This window comes from Phocoena phocoena, chromosome 6 (assembly GCF_963924675.1).
Source record: "Phocoena phocoena chromosome 6, mPhoPho1.1, whole genome shotgun sequence".
NCBI lineage: Eukaryota > Metazoa > Chordata > Mammalia > Artiodactyla > Phocoenidae > Phocoena > Phocoena phocoena.
This window is the reverse complement of record NC_089224.1, coordinates 92,394,371-92,410,503: the sequence shown is the minus strand read 5'-3', so window position 1 is coordinate 92,410,503 and position 16,133 is coordinate 92,394,371. Positions and strand designations below refer to the sequence as shown.

The 16,133-nt window shown below is 47.0% G+C and overlaps 1 protein-coding gene across 2 annotated transcripts in view; it reads right to left on the bottom strand.

Annotated features, from left to right (window-relative positions):
* The window catches only part of LOC136124125 (PALM2-AKAP2 fusion protein), a 269,905-nt gene that overhangs the window by 31,770 nt on the left and 222,002 nt on the right, over positions 1-16,133 (bottom strand). The window lies entirely within an intron of this gene.

The window sequence follows — 16,133 nt, the reverse complement described above, 5'->3', positions numbered from 1 at the left end:
AATGCAATTATTCTGTAGACAGGAAACTTTTTGAAAATTTTTTCCAAAATAAAATATTGGAAAACAGTAGATCTCTTCATCGGCCCCTTAAGAGCTCCAGTGCCACACTGCCATGGCTGTAATTGACCACGTGCATTACAAACACAGAACCAAAGCCACTGACCACACAGTTCTGTTCTCAAAACAATGCTCCTTGGTTAAGGAGTGAAAAGCTAGCGGATGGGGGCCCCTCCCATCTAGTTCCTAAAATGCTTTGTATGTGACAGCTCCAATTTTGTGTTTAAATAAAAAAACTGTACCTTCTTAATGTTTTCAAATGCATCATATTTTTCATCAGTTATCAATCCCATGTCACTTTACTTGGCATTAGTTAAGATTAATTTTCAAACTCTCGGATTTTTTTTTTTTTTTCATACCAAAGGACTCCGGTTTGTCTCAGATAATTCAGCGGTAAGTTGTGAGCTTAATTTGAGTTCCCCTCAAGGATTTCACTAACACTTTTATCAGCTTTGTTTCAAGTCTCAGGTCTATAGGGTGCCTGGTATTACTGACTTAACACAATGCAAAACTGCAATACGGTATAATTTCCCTTTATTTAAATTTAAACATTGTTAAAGGCTTAGAATTAATATTAAAACACCACCTTAGGATGACTCTCAGGGGGTTAATTTAAAAATCCTTTCAAGGAAAGTGAACAGTTATGGATCTGTTCATAATATCTAGAAAAATGTGGAAGTTCATGCTATGTGCTCTGCATTGCTGTCAGAATGTTGAAAAACTCTCATGGTCGTCCATGAACTGGAAGGTTACCCATGAACTGGGGGTTTCCTTCACTGTGTTTCCCACATTCCTCTTTGACTTAAATCAATCAAGTAATATAAATTCCTTCCTTAGAAATAGGCAACAATAATGAATATTACTTCTTTGTCAGCACCTTCTGGTCTCAAAGGATCTCCCAGCCTTGATCTGGCCTTTGTCAAAGTCTGGTACTTAATATTTATAACTTCCACTCTCTTTATTTTGTTTTTACTTCATTTTTGACCACTGTTAACTAGTGGCTCTTTTGTCTTTAGAATGAACTAAAGAGGCATGGCAAAAATGTTGCTACTGTCCTTCAAAAAAAGTTAACTAAACTTCATTTCGTAGGAGATTCAGTAACTTCAGTAACTTCTATATCATTCAAGAATTACAGGAGGGCTTCCCTGGTGGCGCAGTGGTTGAGAGTCCGCCTGCCGATGCAGGGGACATGCACGGGTTCGTGCCCTGGTCCGGGAAGATCCCACATGCCGCAGAGCGGCTGGGCCCATGAGCCATGGCCGCTGAGCCTGCGCGTCCGGAGCCTGTGCTCCGCAACAGGAGAGGCCACAACAGTGAGAGGCCCCCGTACCGCAAAAAAAAAAAAAAGAATTACAGGAAATTTGAATGCCTAAAACTTACTTTCAGTCTTCAAGAAAACCTAGGTCAAAATTAGCCTACTCCATGGAAAGTTATTAATGGAATAAGCTGACCAACAAAAAGAGACACGGTATTGCTATGGTGAAGTCAGACTACTGAACCACTCCCCAACCCCCGGCCTCATTTGGCCAATGATTCTCTGCTAATATTCTTCATGGGAATAATAGAGCTTTCCTTCTATCTCTTTTGGCTTTTTTTGGGGGGGGGTGGGGGTGGAACAGGAAAATAGTAGGAAGTTGCTGAATTGAAATATGGTTAAAAATCATTGCTCTACTGAAATGGAGAACACTTTTCAATAGTTGACATGAGAGGAAAGAGGGCAATGTAAGGTTAAAAGAAGCTAAAAGGCAAATAATTAATTCTATAGATCATTTAGTCATTGATTCATTCATTAAAAATGCAGGAGGCTTGTTCTGTAGGGCATGGGCATGGCGCAATTAACGGCAACAATAAATTCCAGGAGACAACACCCTTTTTCTTAACAAAAACTGGATTTCCCATACTTCCTAGGAAGCTGTAAGTCTATTTTGGGGTTTACTTAGTCTGGTCAGGTGAAGCGAAAAACTTGCCTATGTTAATGTCTTGTTGCTGATCACAGAGATTGGAGTAACTGACCCTATCTCCACAGCATCCCGGAGAACACTTTGTCAGCACTGTCCCTTTCTCCTGGATGCTTCACAGTCCCAGTGTTGGACGCTGGAGGAGCTGATGCCCTACGGCTTTTTTTTTAAGAACTGAAAAAACGGTATCAACTTTTTCCAAGGATATTTTCTGAACTAGCAACAACTGTCCCAATTCAAAAGTTTAAATATCTGAGAACAGCATTTGATGGTGCATTTTTGCAGTGTCAAGAAAACTAACTTTATCCCTGAGTCAGAAATGATGAGTTGTGTGTGCGATGTGTCAAATATTTAAAAAATGCTAATTACAGGCAAAGTTTGGAGTCCCAGTGTAATCTGAGGTGATTCCTTTCCAATACCTTAAAAAAAAAAATCTAGACACTGGAGGGTATAAACAGGAAAGAGGCTCTCCTTCCTGTTAGTTACGTGGGGCCCCAGCTCCTTTCCACTAATTCAGAAAATTCTTACTGACTCTCGGTTCCATCCACCTCAGGAAGCAGCAGCTCTGAACCCTCATCAGGGTAGAAGTCCTTACAGAGGTAAACAACTCCGCATTGCTGACTTACAGTCCTGCCTCAGAGTTCCTGAGTTTTTGTAAAGTTAGGGAACAATTATAACCAACGAGCAAATTCCTGAGTTCTGTCTCAGCAGGAAGAATTTACCTTCGTGCAGGATGACCTGATGTGATCAAAGCCGCTGTAACTATACCAGGCGAATGAAAGTGGGCTGGGATCCCCACCGTGCGAGGATCTGGCAAGAGTCTGCGTTTGACGTCATTAAATGATGTCATGTTTAAACCAACAAATACTTATTGCTCCCTTTGAAGAGAAGAAAGACCAGAATTTTCTCTGTGTTTCAGATAAGGTAAGCTTGATTCCAGATTCAGACAAAACGCATTCGTTAAATGGATTTTTAAGTCTTTTCTGAAAAAGACTAGGCCCCAATGCAAAAAGCAGGAAGATAATGAAAGAACCAGCAAACTGGGTTTTCGAAGGTCAGAGAAAAACCAGGGTGCTAAGGGGCGGGTGGGAGATCCTTGGATGGCCCCAGCTAACCCTCCAGGTGGAGCCCTAACAATCTGGCACGTAATACCTGCCGGCCTCCTGGCTTCCCAGAATAGCTAACAGCTGGTCAGGATGTCTACCATTTACTTTAAAATACTCAAGCAGACACAATGTAAGATAGCTGTGTGTGTCTGAAATTAGTTTAAATTACATTCCAGGAGCAGACAGCCATCTAATCCGGAGTATATACGCCAAGAGTGTTCATCCAGGATCTAATCAGAAATCCCACCTTCCACAGGTGCCCGCCTTCCTCCCGGAGTTTAGCTCTAACTCCCAAGGGCCCCTGAGGCTTTTATAATGGGCATAATTAAGGTGAGAATAAAAGGTTCAGAGAACTCGAGAGACTTCCCAGGGTCCCCTGGCTAGTAAGTGGCACAGCCAGGACTTGAAGGCCAGTTCTTCCTAATTCTATCCCAGTATCTCAAAAGGTATTCTCAATGACTGGAAGCTTCCAGAACGACAAGGGACATCTTAAGAAGGTGGATGGATCTGAAGAGCATTTACTCGGCTTTCTGGCTGATGGTCTGCACACTTCAACCTCCAGAAATCACGTTAAGATTCACCATTTGGCTTCAGAAGTCAAGGACCCCTTTCCCCTCCTTATTCAGAACGGACAAGAGACAGACTCCCTGGAGACATAGTTTCAGTTCCTACCTTCTGCTCCACCTGCAGGACCCTCCAGCTAGAAATGGAGGTGCTGGCCTCTTGCTCGTTCTGGGAATTTGGCCTCTGAAGGGGGGTCCTCTTCTTCCTCTGATGACACCCCAGAGGCAAAATACTAAATCTCACATCCCAGTCATGGCAATGGACAAGGCTGCAACTCCTCCCCGGCACCAGAGTCGGCAGCACAGGTGGGATTCTAGAAGTCTGTTTGATTTGCCCAGAAAACACATCAGGGCCCTGACGCCTGCCCGGCTTAGGTCATGGATGGCAGTGTGCGGTACCTGGGCCTGCAGCTAGGTGCATCATGCATAGAAAGAACTGGAAGGAAATGCATTCTCCTTAGCAGGTCTGGCTGGGCCCAGGGAAACTCCAGAAAGGTGTCCTTCGCGACAAGGTCAAGCGAGAAGCAGAAGCTTCTGCTCACTTCACGTGTCTGCCGTTTGCCTCTTCCCAACCTCCCTACCCTGCTCTTGACAATGTCTGTCACCAACTTCCCAGTCTCCTAGCCTAAATGCACCGTGTGACCCAAATGATTCAAACGTCAGGCGCCCGCTGCACGAGCAGGTTCCTCTGCTCTGATTAACCCAGATGACTTCCTACTAAAGCCACAATATTTAAATTAGAAATGCGTCTCCCTAGGTAATAGGTGACCTGACCCTTTAATCCAGTTATTTTTAAGTTCCACCAAAAATACAAACTCATCCTTGGCCTACGAACAGGGGCACGGCTATGAAAGAAAACGTCCTTGTAGCTGTTAAACTAAAGCTCTGTTTTTCTTTCTTGTTCTCCCTCTCTTTCCTAACTCGAGTTTTTAGGGCACAACTGCTGTGTTCCACAGGCCACGCATGGCTGTCTCTAGGAAGGTTCGTGCAGGACTCTACTTTCTGGCTGAAGTTTCCATCATGAAGGCAGATGGGAGGACAGGGTGCAACCTGGCAGGGGGATGATGCCTAGACACCTGCAAGATGCCCGCACGGGTCTGCTGAATTTCACCAGCCTTGGAGGGACGGGGTAAAGCCACAGTCGGGAGGTCTGGGCGAGACGGACTCCCCAGACCAAGGGAACCCGAGGAGTGTGGAAAGGGAGCACAGAGGCTGAAAAGGTCAAAGTGCATTCCTGCAAGGAGAGGCGTGTCCTGAGAACCTGTAGAGTGACAAGCCCTGTGCCGGGGCCATGGGAGGTCCCTAGGACTCTGGGGTGGGCCCCACACTGCAGCGAGGGACTTACAGCCTTGGAAGGAGAGAAGACAGATTCACATAAAGATAGCATAGAGCACAGGCAGACGGACTAATACAACATAACTGGAAAGAAATTTCCCACCCTGTTCAGGGTGGCAGATGGTGTAGGCTGAAAAAACTGTATGAAGGAGGCTGGGAGCGCCAGCGTTCCTCAGCAGCTGGCCTGTGGCTCCCCCCCCACCCCCCACCCCTACTAGAGAAGCCGCTGGGACTCTGAGTGGTCCCTTCCACCCACCCCTGTGAAGGCACAGAGAGAGTGGGAATGTCTGAGGATGGCTTGCTTCCTTTGTTGGGCTTTGGGCCTCTGGGCCAGGAAGTGGAGGGGAGTGACCCCAGTGATAACCTGGGCCACATTCCAGTCCCAGGCAGAATTTCCTTCCCACTCCCCAGCAGAGCTTCTTCCGGCCTGTAGAACCAAAGGCTGGTGTTGATCGTGGGAAGCCGGGAGGTGGGCCACTCCCCAAGGAGGCCAGAGACCCTTCCTGGCTGATGAGAGGCAGACCTAAAACCCCCAGCACTCTGGGGCAGTTAAAGCTAAAATTAGACCAGACGGGCTCAGGGATAATGACATGACCCTCAATAAAGGGGGATAACACTAACAACATCTCTGGGGTTTCCTTCCTCCTGCCATGAAGCCATTACCACTAAATGTGACTCAGACGGTTCTAAAAAGAGCTTCCTGGGCTTCCCTGGTGGTGCAGTGGCTGGGAGTCCGCCTGCCAATGCAGGGGACACAGGTTCGCGCCCTGGTCCGGGAAGATCCCACATGCCACGGAGCAACTAAGCCCGTGCGCCACAACTACTGAGCCCGTGAGCCACGACTACTGAAGCCCACACACCTAGAGCCCGTGGTTCACAACAAAAGAAGCCACCGCAATGAGAAGCCCGCGCACCGCAGTGAAGAGTAGCCACCGCTCGCCTCAACTAGAGACACCCCGTGAGCAGCAACGAAGACCCAACACAGCCAAAAATAAAATAAATTTTAAAAAAAGATTATTAAAAAAGTTTAAAAAGACCTTCCTGTTCTTCTTACAGGCCCAGCCCTTCTTTCTGAGAGCTTCTATGGTATTGGTCAACACAGCAATCACCCTCCTGCCATTCTCTCTGGCTTAGGCCTCAGGTACAGGCTTGCTGACGATGGGGTGAAAACACTTCTGGAAACCCCTTCCACTGCAAACAAGGCTGGCCTATGTCTTGACTCACTCACGATCCTGCTGAAGAAGTGGTCCCTTTGTAACATAAGGGAGACTCCCCAGCACCACAGCCTGCCCTACTAAAAGCACCCACTGAAAAGTCAGTGGCTCAGATGTGAGGCCGCACATGTGGAAACTGTTAAGGTGTGGTCTGATGAACACGTTTACCGCTTAGGCTCTCTCTGAAAGAAACTAAAGAGGGTGTGTGTGATGGAGGTGTGATGGGAGGAGGTGAGGAAGGAAGCTGCTGCCTTTTCTGCAGCCGCTGGTGAAAAGCTTGTTTCTTTCAGTCACTTGGAGATCCGTTCCCTACCAAAGGGACTGAGAACCACTGGGAGATTTCAGGGTTTCCCCTAGATGAGGGGAGATGCCTCATTTCAGCTCCAAGAAAGGCAAGTTTCACTTCTTCCTCGATGCAGTACACCCCAGGCTCTGTCAAGGAGTCCTAAGATGCTCTTCCCACCAAAGGCCCTTTTCACTGTGAAGCTATTTTACGGGACAGTCCCCACCTCCAGAATAAACCAAGGTCAAGGCCACAGAGGGAACTCTGGCTCCCGCAGCCTGAAATTTCTGGGGTAACTGATTCTGCTGAAAGCAAAAGCAAGCCTGGCTTCAGTTCTTTATAACTTAGCTGTGTCCTTCTTGGTTTTAAAATAGTTCAGGATCTTGGATTCATGCCCGGACAACCAGTAATGGCAGAGAGCAAAAGCTGGGCTCCACCGTGGACCCGGGAAAAATCCACTATGTGGAGGCAGAGCCAGGAGAAAAGAGAAAACCGTGCCAGAGGCTTTTGAGATTAACTCTTCATCCACAGATGAGTCTGTACTTAGGAACAGAGCTGACGAGCTTCTCTTCCTATGGCCCTGGGTCCCACAGGAGACAGGCACACACGTTCCCCCAGAAGCCCCAGGCTACTCCGTGAACGTGGCAACTTCTACAACAAGGGCTTGTAGATTAACTACATACAAGGTGATAACAAGAAAACCCGTCACCAGAACAGCTACGTCACTTGGTTCTGCTGCGGAAAAGGACACACACACACACACACACACACACACACACACACACACTCATGCACCATCTTCAAAGCATTATCTGGCAAAGATGATGTGTGCGGGCTTCCCTGGTGGCGCAGTGGTTGAGAGTCCGCCTGCCGATGCAGGGGACACGGGTTCGTGCCCTGGTCCGGGAAGATCTCACATGCCGCGGAGCGGCTGGGCCCGTGAGCCATGGCCACTGGGCCTGCGCGTCCGGAGCCTGCATCTTTGCATCTTTGCCTGCACTGTATGTGTGGTGGGGAGCTCCCGCTCTGCCCATTAGCATGAAAGCTGGGAGTCTGACAAGATTAGCCAGAAGAGAAGCAAGTCTCCAGTCTGAGCCCAGCTGCCCACACTCTCTCCAGCAGGAAAGGCATCCACAGCGTAGCCCCTAAGTCCCCACTCTGAGTCCCTCCTCCACAAAGACTCTGGCCTCACAAGGGAACCCTCTCCTTCCAGATTAGAAAGCAAAGGACCATAAGCTAGGTCAGCAGACTCGGCTTACCCTGCCCGGAGTGCCCACTTCACATGTCCCCGGTCAGAATCGCCTCTTTTTCCAGGCAGTATCCTGCACCCCGGCTCAAGCTGGACAAATTCCTTCTGAGCCTCCTGACAGAAGACTGGAGTCACAGCTGGCCCTCCTTCTGCTCCCTCAAAGGCCATTCGCACAGAGAAGGACTTTAACCCCCTTCAAAGAGACCTGGCCCCTCCCTAGCTGGCCCGAGCCTGGAGGGCAGCAGCCGGCCAGCCAGAAACAGCTCTCGTTCACGCCTGGCGCCCAGGGCTGCGTGGGCAGGTGGGAGCTTAGTGGTGCTGAGATGAACCAGTTACGGCTGTCTTCTTGGAAAGTCAGAGATGGGCCTTGGGCAGGTAGGGAATTAATATCCTGGTGATGCTAAAAGCAGCAAGAAAAACCTGACGGATCCCGAAGATCCAGTTAAACGGACTTCATCCAGTTAAATGAACTTTTTAGGACAGCTTCTGTATGTGTGTGTAAATAAACGCTCACTGTAGAAAATTTCGAAAATAAAAGTTACTCATCCTCACTCCACACAGAGGAAAGCAGTTAATGGTTTACTGCATTCATGCAGTCTCCTTTTTGGAAACATGTATTTAACTATATGCAATTTGTAGCCAACTTTTTTTCACTTCACATTATCTCACAAGCACTTTTTATGTCCTTTGATGGTGGTGGTCCGGTATATTTTAAATGGTTACATTGTGTCCCACGCTGAAGTGGGACAGAATTTGAAGACAGGGATGAGTGCTCTAATTTCAAGGAATCTCTGGGGGAAGTGGTTTTTCCTTTCTCAGGGCTAACTAGTATTTTCTGCCACAAAGAAAACAGACCCACATGTGCCCTGGGGAGACATAAATGCCACAAATATATCCCTCACTCTTTCGTCATAGAATCAGACCCCCAGCACCACACACTAAGGGTCACGGCGTGTTAATGACTGGTTCCCAGAGCTGCCCCAGGGTGGACGAGGCTCCACCCACCTGATCCCCCGGAACTCTGGGTTGACCTGGAAAGTCTCGGGCATCATTTAGGATTTTGGCTGAATGGAAAGCCAATCAGAATTCCAGGGCCATGCAGAACTCATTTTCTTCAGTAAGATTTTAGAAAGGACAAAGAGAACTGAGATTCACAGTAAACTGAATAGAAAGAGGAGGACAAATGCCAACCATGGTCCTGTGGGCCAATCTATCTGGGGTCAGTTTGGGACCAGTTTATCCTGGTGAAGCAGGCGAGCAGCTCAAAGACAGTGGCAGCCCAGCGTCGCAGACCCCCTGTGACTCTCCCGGAAACACAAGTCTGGGAAGGAGTCATCAGAGTGGATGGAGCCCAGGCAGGCTCTTTTGAAAAGGAAGTTAAATGTATACTATACTTTACAACTATTTACAACATCCAAGCGACATTTTTAATGAGCTGAAATTTATTTAGAAATATCCAGGAGTTTCTCAGTGACTGGGTGATACCAAGTCACCAGGGAGCGTTACGCTACGGAAACTCTGAAGTTACGCCGCCCTCTGGAATAATTGGAATGTTCTGCTGTAGGGCCAAAGGCATTTCAAGATACTACTTAACGGTCTAAAGTAAAATGAGGAGGGGAAATCACACACCCAGGGTGGCATTGCTCTGCTCAGGAATGATAAAGTGAGCAGGGGCCTCCACGAAGAGGTGCTTTCAAGCCAAGAGGCAAGAGTGGTACCCAGGACCTGCTACATAATCATACCTGCCCCTCTGCCCCCATGAGGAGGTGTGTAAAAACTTGTTTTAGATCTGCCCTGTTCGCAAAAGAGGAAATTGTATGTGCTCTTAAAGTACTATTATCTAAGCAACAGGCACACTTCTGACTGGAGTCTGAGGTGTCACGGTTTACTACACATACACGCACACACACACCTATACATACGTGCACATTGTTATGAGGTGAGTTGGGTCCCCCCGACCCAACTTCATAAGTTGAAGTCCTAACACACAGTACCTCAAAAGGTGACCTTGTTTGGAGATAAGGTCTCTACAGAGGAGAGGTCATCAAGTCAAGTGATGTCACTCAGGTGGGTCCTAATCCAATGTGACTAATGTCCTTATAAAAAGAGGAGATTTAGACACAGAGGCGTACCTAGAAGGAACGTGAAAAGGCCGAGAGAGAAGTCAGGGGTCCATCAGCCAAGAAGAGGGGCTGGAACGTCCCTTCCTACGGCCCTCGGATGGAGCCAGCTCCACCGACGACACCTTGGTTTGACATGTCTTGCTTCCAAACCGTGCGACAATAAAGTTCTGTTGCTTAAGCCACCCAATTTGTGGGACGCTGCCACGGCAGGCCTAGCAAACCAATACACACGCTCACACACACACACGGACACACACGTGCACACACACACATGCATACTCATCACTCATATTCATACACACACGCCCCCCTCCCTCCGGCTGCAAAAATATGATGGAATTAGGAAAAACGCTCTGTGGCAAAGTCACAGTGACTTGCCCCAGAACAGCGGTTTATCCTCAGAGGCAGAGGGAGAAATTCAACTGGTAAGCTAGACGGAGGCTGCAAAAGCATGAACTGAGCCACCCGCATTGGCTGGCGGCGGGGGGGTCTCCCTACGGTCAGGAGCAGAGCGGAATGCAGCAGCACCTGTACGTCGAGGCTGCGCATCCATCCTCCTCCCTCTTGGCTCTGAGCTTGGGGTGGTTTTTCGGAGTTTACGAAAACAACTGTGTACTGCCAGTTTAACTCTCAGGCTGCTGTAGCCTGATCTGCTTTAGTTTCTGAGGGTGCCTTGCACTGGGAGAAAGGAAGTCATTGGGAAACTTGCTTGGCTGGGAAGCAAAGTGCAGTCTGTGAGGACCTAGCAGCTGGGGTGGGAAGGTCATCAGTGCTACTATGATCACCCCACTGCCCGCCTCCTGGGGGCCAGTCTGGGTCACACACCCTCACATACCTTCTCTCTGTGCTCCCTTCACCAGCTGCCACCGAGGGGTGGGCCCCAGCCTAAGGAGCCTCCTCAGGGTCACACAGATGGTCAGGAACAGAGGTCTGGCTGGAAGCCAGGAATCCCACCCACAGGGCAGGGCTCTGCCCCTGGAAGGCATCCTGGGCAGTTTAGGACAGAGCAGATCCAGGAAGTATGCGAAGGATCAAAAGGGGAAAATTAAAAAGCAAATGCCAGGCAGTGACAGCCTGTCTGTGAAACCACGTGCCTGTTTCTCCATGACCCTGGGAAGGCCAGGCTTTTTTGGGGGGGTCTTAGTTTTCTGGTCTGTAAAATAAGAGAGCCAAACTAGGTGAACCCCCCAAATGCACCTGCTTTCTGCTCCTGACCTCTGTCTTTCCGTGATGTTAGCATGAACCTTGGGCAGAGGGGAAGCCCAGGGTAGTTCTGAGTCTGGTAACGACGCGGGCAGAGTTGAGAAAAAGCCAGCCAGCAAATGGGGACAGCCGCTTCCTTTGAAACTGCTTGATGCTTTTGCCAAGAGACATTTCAAGGGTTCCGGGAAGGAACTCCACTCCGTCTTAGACATTCCCCTTGTCAGAACTTTATCTCTTTAGTGGAAGGAGTTTATTGTGCTAAATGGAGCCATCCCATTTATGTACCATTAGCGTGATAGAACGTTCCAAAATGGATCTGCTGAGATTACAAGGAACTAAATGCAAGCAGGCACAGTGGAGGGACTGCCTTCTAAAATGGTCCTACCCAGGGCTTCCCTGGTGGCGCAGTGATTGAGAGTCCGCCTGCCGATGCAGGGGACGCGGGTTTGTGCCCTGGTCCGGGAAGATCCCACATGCCGCGGAGCGGCTGGGCCCATGAGCCATGGTCGCTGAGCCTGCGCGTCCGGAGCCTGTGCTCCGCAATGGGAGACGCCACAGCAGTGAGAGGCCTGCGTACCACACACACACAAAAAAAGATAAAATAAAATAAGAGCTTGTTTACCTGAAAGAATCTCCAATTGGAGTGAAGTGTGGGAAACTAAGACATAACCAGCCCTTAATTTATTGAGGGAAAATGGATGAGAAGGGAAGAGAATAGTGACTTCCCTTGAAAGACTGCAGGAAATCTAGACTCCGCAGCACCTCCCAGGTGCTCAGGACCCTGAAAGCCAAAGAGCAGGGATGGGAAGAACACACGAGGACGTTTGGACCCCCCAGCTATGTCACACACCACGATCGCATTTATTCCTGTAAGAAACATTATTCTACAGAAAAAGAAATTGTTCACCAACTTCCAAGCCCTTCCCTTCCCATTGTACCCTGCAGTCTCCCAGTGTACCCTCTGCCTCTGATACTGCTCAAAAAGAAGGCTTTAGAAGCGAGGAGAATCTGGAATCGTAGTATGTGGTATGCTTCATTCCAGAACCAGATGAAGCTGGTGGTGACCTTGTAAGGGAAAGGGTCTGATTGCCAATACAGGGCCCCGAGGCAGGGCCTGACACGCACCCCATTTCCACTCTGAGTCTGTTGTGGGTCCCTCCATCAAGGATCATAGACTCAAAAGGTCCCTCTGCTTGCTACCTCAGACACTATACCCTTATCTTCTGCAGGAATATTGGTGCCATTATGGTGCTTCATGGACACAAAGCTTTAAGAAATGCACTGATTGCAATCTTGTCTAGAGCAGTAAAAACCTGCAGCCAGTGAAAATGTGTAGTCATAAAAATCAGCACCTGAAAACTGCAATTGGCTGAACTGATGGAATGCTATGGAACCTTTAGAAAGCATATTTTCAAAATTGCATGGCAACCTGGAATGATGCTATATTAATATATTGTGTATACAGGGGTACAGAGTTCTGGTTAAGAATGGGCTTTGGTATCCAACAGACCTGGACCTCTCCCTCTCTGTAAAAAGGATATAAAACTACTACTGCCTTAGGGAGCTGACGTGAAGTCCAATGACCAGTAGGGGGATTTGTCCTACAGTAAAAGGACTCAGTGAATGGTGGCTAAAATAGAAATAAACAGAATATATTTGTAACTCATATCACAAAGGTTAATATTCATGGTATATATAGAACTCTTACAAACCGGTAGGAAAAAGACCAACAAACCAAACACAAAAATGGACAAAAGACATGGAAAACAGTTGACACACACAAAATATATAAATTATTCTTAGACATACAAAAAGATTCCCAATCCCACTCATATAAAAGAAAAGCAAAACTAAATTATGAGATAAGTTTTCCACCAAGAAAATTAGTTATCAGAATGGGAGGAAAGAGGTACCCTTATCCAACTCCATGAAGTTGCATGGCAATTAGGCATATTGTATCCAACTTCAAAATATGCAATGTCTTTGACCCAGTAATTCTACTTCCAAGAATTTATTCTCAGGTATAGTGGCATGTGTATAAAATGACCTATATCGAAAGGTCTCTAATGCCACATTGCTTGCAATAATAAAAGACTACAAATAACCTATTAGTAGACTGGACTATTCATAAAATGCAATCGTATATGCAACCTTTAAGAAGATAGTACAGCTCCCAGCTCTATGAGAACTGGTATAGGACAATCTCAAAGATCTACTGTTAAGTGACAAGTGGTACAGGACAGTATATACACCATGCTACTTTAGTTGTTAACAAAAAAAAGAATGTGAATATCTAGTCTTATATACATAATTTTTTATTAGTTTCTAGGTGTGTATAATGTGTATGTAATATATATTGTATATATGTGTGTATATGTGTGTATATATATACACACACATATACACACACATATATACAATATATATTTTACACACACACACACACACACACACAATATCCATAGACTATGCCTGAAAGGATAAATGTGAAACTGATAACAATGGTTTTCTCTGGAATGGGGTGGACTGGACATATGAGGTACTAAACTTCTCTTCACTGTGTTCCTTTCTACACCTTTTGAATTTTCAACCATGTGCATGTATTAACTTGTGAAAAAAAATCAAGTACATAAAAATATAAAAAGTGAGATGGGCAAGAACTAAAAGGAAATATGGCACCATGAGAGATTAGAGAAGATTAAATCACTGTCTCAAAGCCAAGGATCACATTAATATATTAACGGGTTAACCCTAGAGAATGGGGGAATTCAATGCTGAAGGCAGAATGAAAAGCTGACGTGGAACGTATCACTTTTATTTTACAGAGGTATGTATTATTGAGCATGTATTACTTTTATAATTGGAAAAGTAATCTTTGAAAGTAATCATGCATCAGTAAATGTTACAAATTTGAGCTTTAAATACACAGACAAAAAAGACCATCTTGCCTACTTGTTACGTATCGCAACACCTCTCAATCTCCAATTTCCGTCTCCATGGTGAGTAGGGAATCCTTTACTCAGCCATGATGAACAAGTGTTTCAAATATGACCTTCCCTCAAGGAAGTTGTGCTTTCTTGCTGTAATATCATACTTTTAGGAGCCGACCATACTACACAATTGTGAGATGACACAATCTTCCTTTTTCATCAAAGATATGTAATTGACTCACTGTTATAGATGAATATTTTCCTTCCATGAGCTGCCTATTCCCAGAAATGTCGTGAAACACTCTGTGAGTAACCAAATTCCTCTTTGGGAGTCAAATGTCACAGAATTTCATGAACTATGTCACAGACAGGATATGTCACAGGAAAACCCCATGAAAACGTTTTCCAAGCTCTGATTAGTTAAGCAGAGAACAAGAATTGGAGGCTGACTTGATTTATTAGTCTAAACAAGTCTTTTTTTTTTTGCTCCATTCAATATAATTGTGCAGTGGAGTCAACCTAGATGCCTCCCCATCCACCTATAAGACAGACAGACAGGTGGACACATACACAAACAGGGACTCAGTGAATTTTAATCAATTTTTTATTCTAGTAGTTATTTTAAAGCTCTGAGTCGAGTTTTAAAGACAGTATTTGGGGTTTGCTAAATCTAGTCCTCTGTAAGCAGAAGCACACATCTCATTAATGTTTCAACTGAGCGCTGGGAGGGTGGGGACGCATGATAACTCTGGGAGGCAATCCTAAACCCTGGGCCCAAGTGCCATTTCTGCCTTGGGATCCTCCCTACCTCACTCCCCGTCAGCCAGTTCCCAGCCCTCAGGCCGGGCCTGAGCATCTGAGATCCGCACGAGGACTTAGCATGGAGCCAGGTCCTCTTACAGTTCACCCACCAAGCTCTTCTCTGCTCAAAGGCAAGAGGTGTTATACAGCCAGGCTTCGCTTCCCCAAGACAACACTCACAATTCTGAAGTGGAAAGGAAAACCCAACAATCAAAGGTTCTCTTTCCATGAAATACCTGGTTAGCTCTAAGAAAACTCAACAAAAGGATCTACCACTTACCAACAGGAAAGAGGTCTGATCCTATTGAATCAGTACCTATGGACTGCAGGGGAACCAGTGGAAGGCTCGAGAAGGTTTAGACTTCCATCCACACAACAGGTCTCATCATATCATGCACATCAGTGTCACTATGAACTGCCGGTCACTCTGAAAACTCACGAACAGCCTTTCTTACATTTCTTCAAAAGCACAAAGTCCCATGTGAAGGCAGACCGTACAGCAAACAGACCTCATCCAATTCACTCTGACTTGCACGGGCAGGAAGAGAGGACCCCAGGCAAGTCCAGATGATTGACCAGAGTGTCCTGCTCTGCCAGGACTAAGTGGAGATCCGGGATCAGGACATGGGCTGGGGACACTGGCCTGATGAAGAGCAGGGCGCGGCGGGCAGCCAAGAAGCACTTTGAAAAGCTCAAGCCACACCCACTCAAATCTTCTGACCCGCACCTCATGCAGCAAACTGATAACCACTGACTACCTGGGATTCTGAGCCTGGTTGCAGACAGCGTCGCGTTTGAGGTTTAAACCAAGAGAAACTTGCCCTTGACACGGAGGACCTGACCCTGACCTGGTTCTGATTCTGCTCTAGTCTTGTGCTTTAGCAAGAGCACATGATATGACCCCTCTTTTGCCCACAGCTCTGTGCTTTCCCAGTCTGGCCCCAGGCCAGCTCTGCTGGACCACAACTTTGGGCGGCCTGGATATGAGGGCAGCTAAGGGCCGGTCACCTGCTTCTGGCCACCGCTTTTGTGGCTCTGAATGCCAGGAAGGAACCTCTGCAAGGGGATGCATGATAAACAGCCAGCAGTAAGACAGGCCACGGGGAGTCACGGAGGGTACTTGGCTTTGCACAAAGCAATGTGCTCCTTCCCTTTGCTTAATAAGCCAAGGGAACCCGACCACCACTTCAGATCTCATTTCTGAGGAATCTCTCTGCTGGGTTGCGGAATCCCAGGAGCAAGCACTGTGGTTGAAAACCAACAAGTTATACTGATTATGGAAACAGGATAAAGTCTGAGAACCAGCAACAA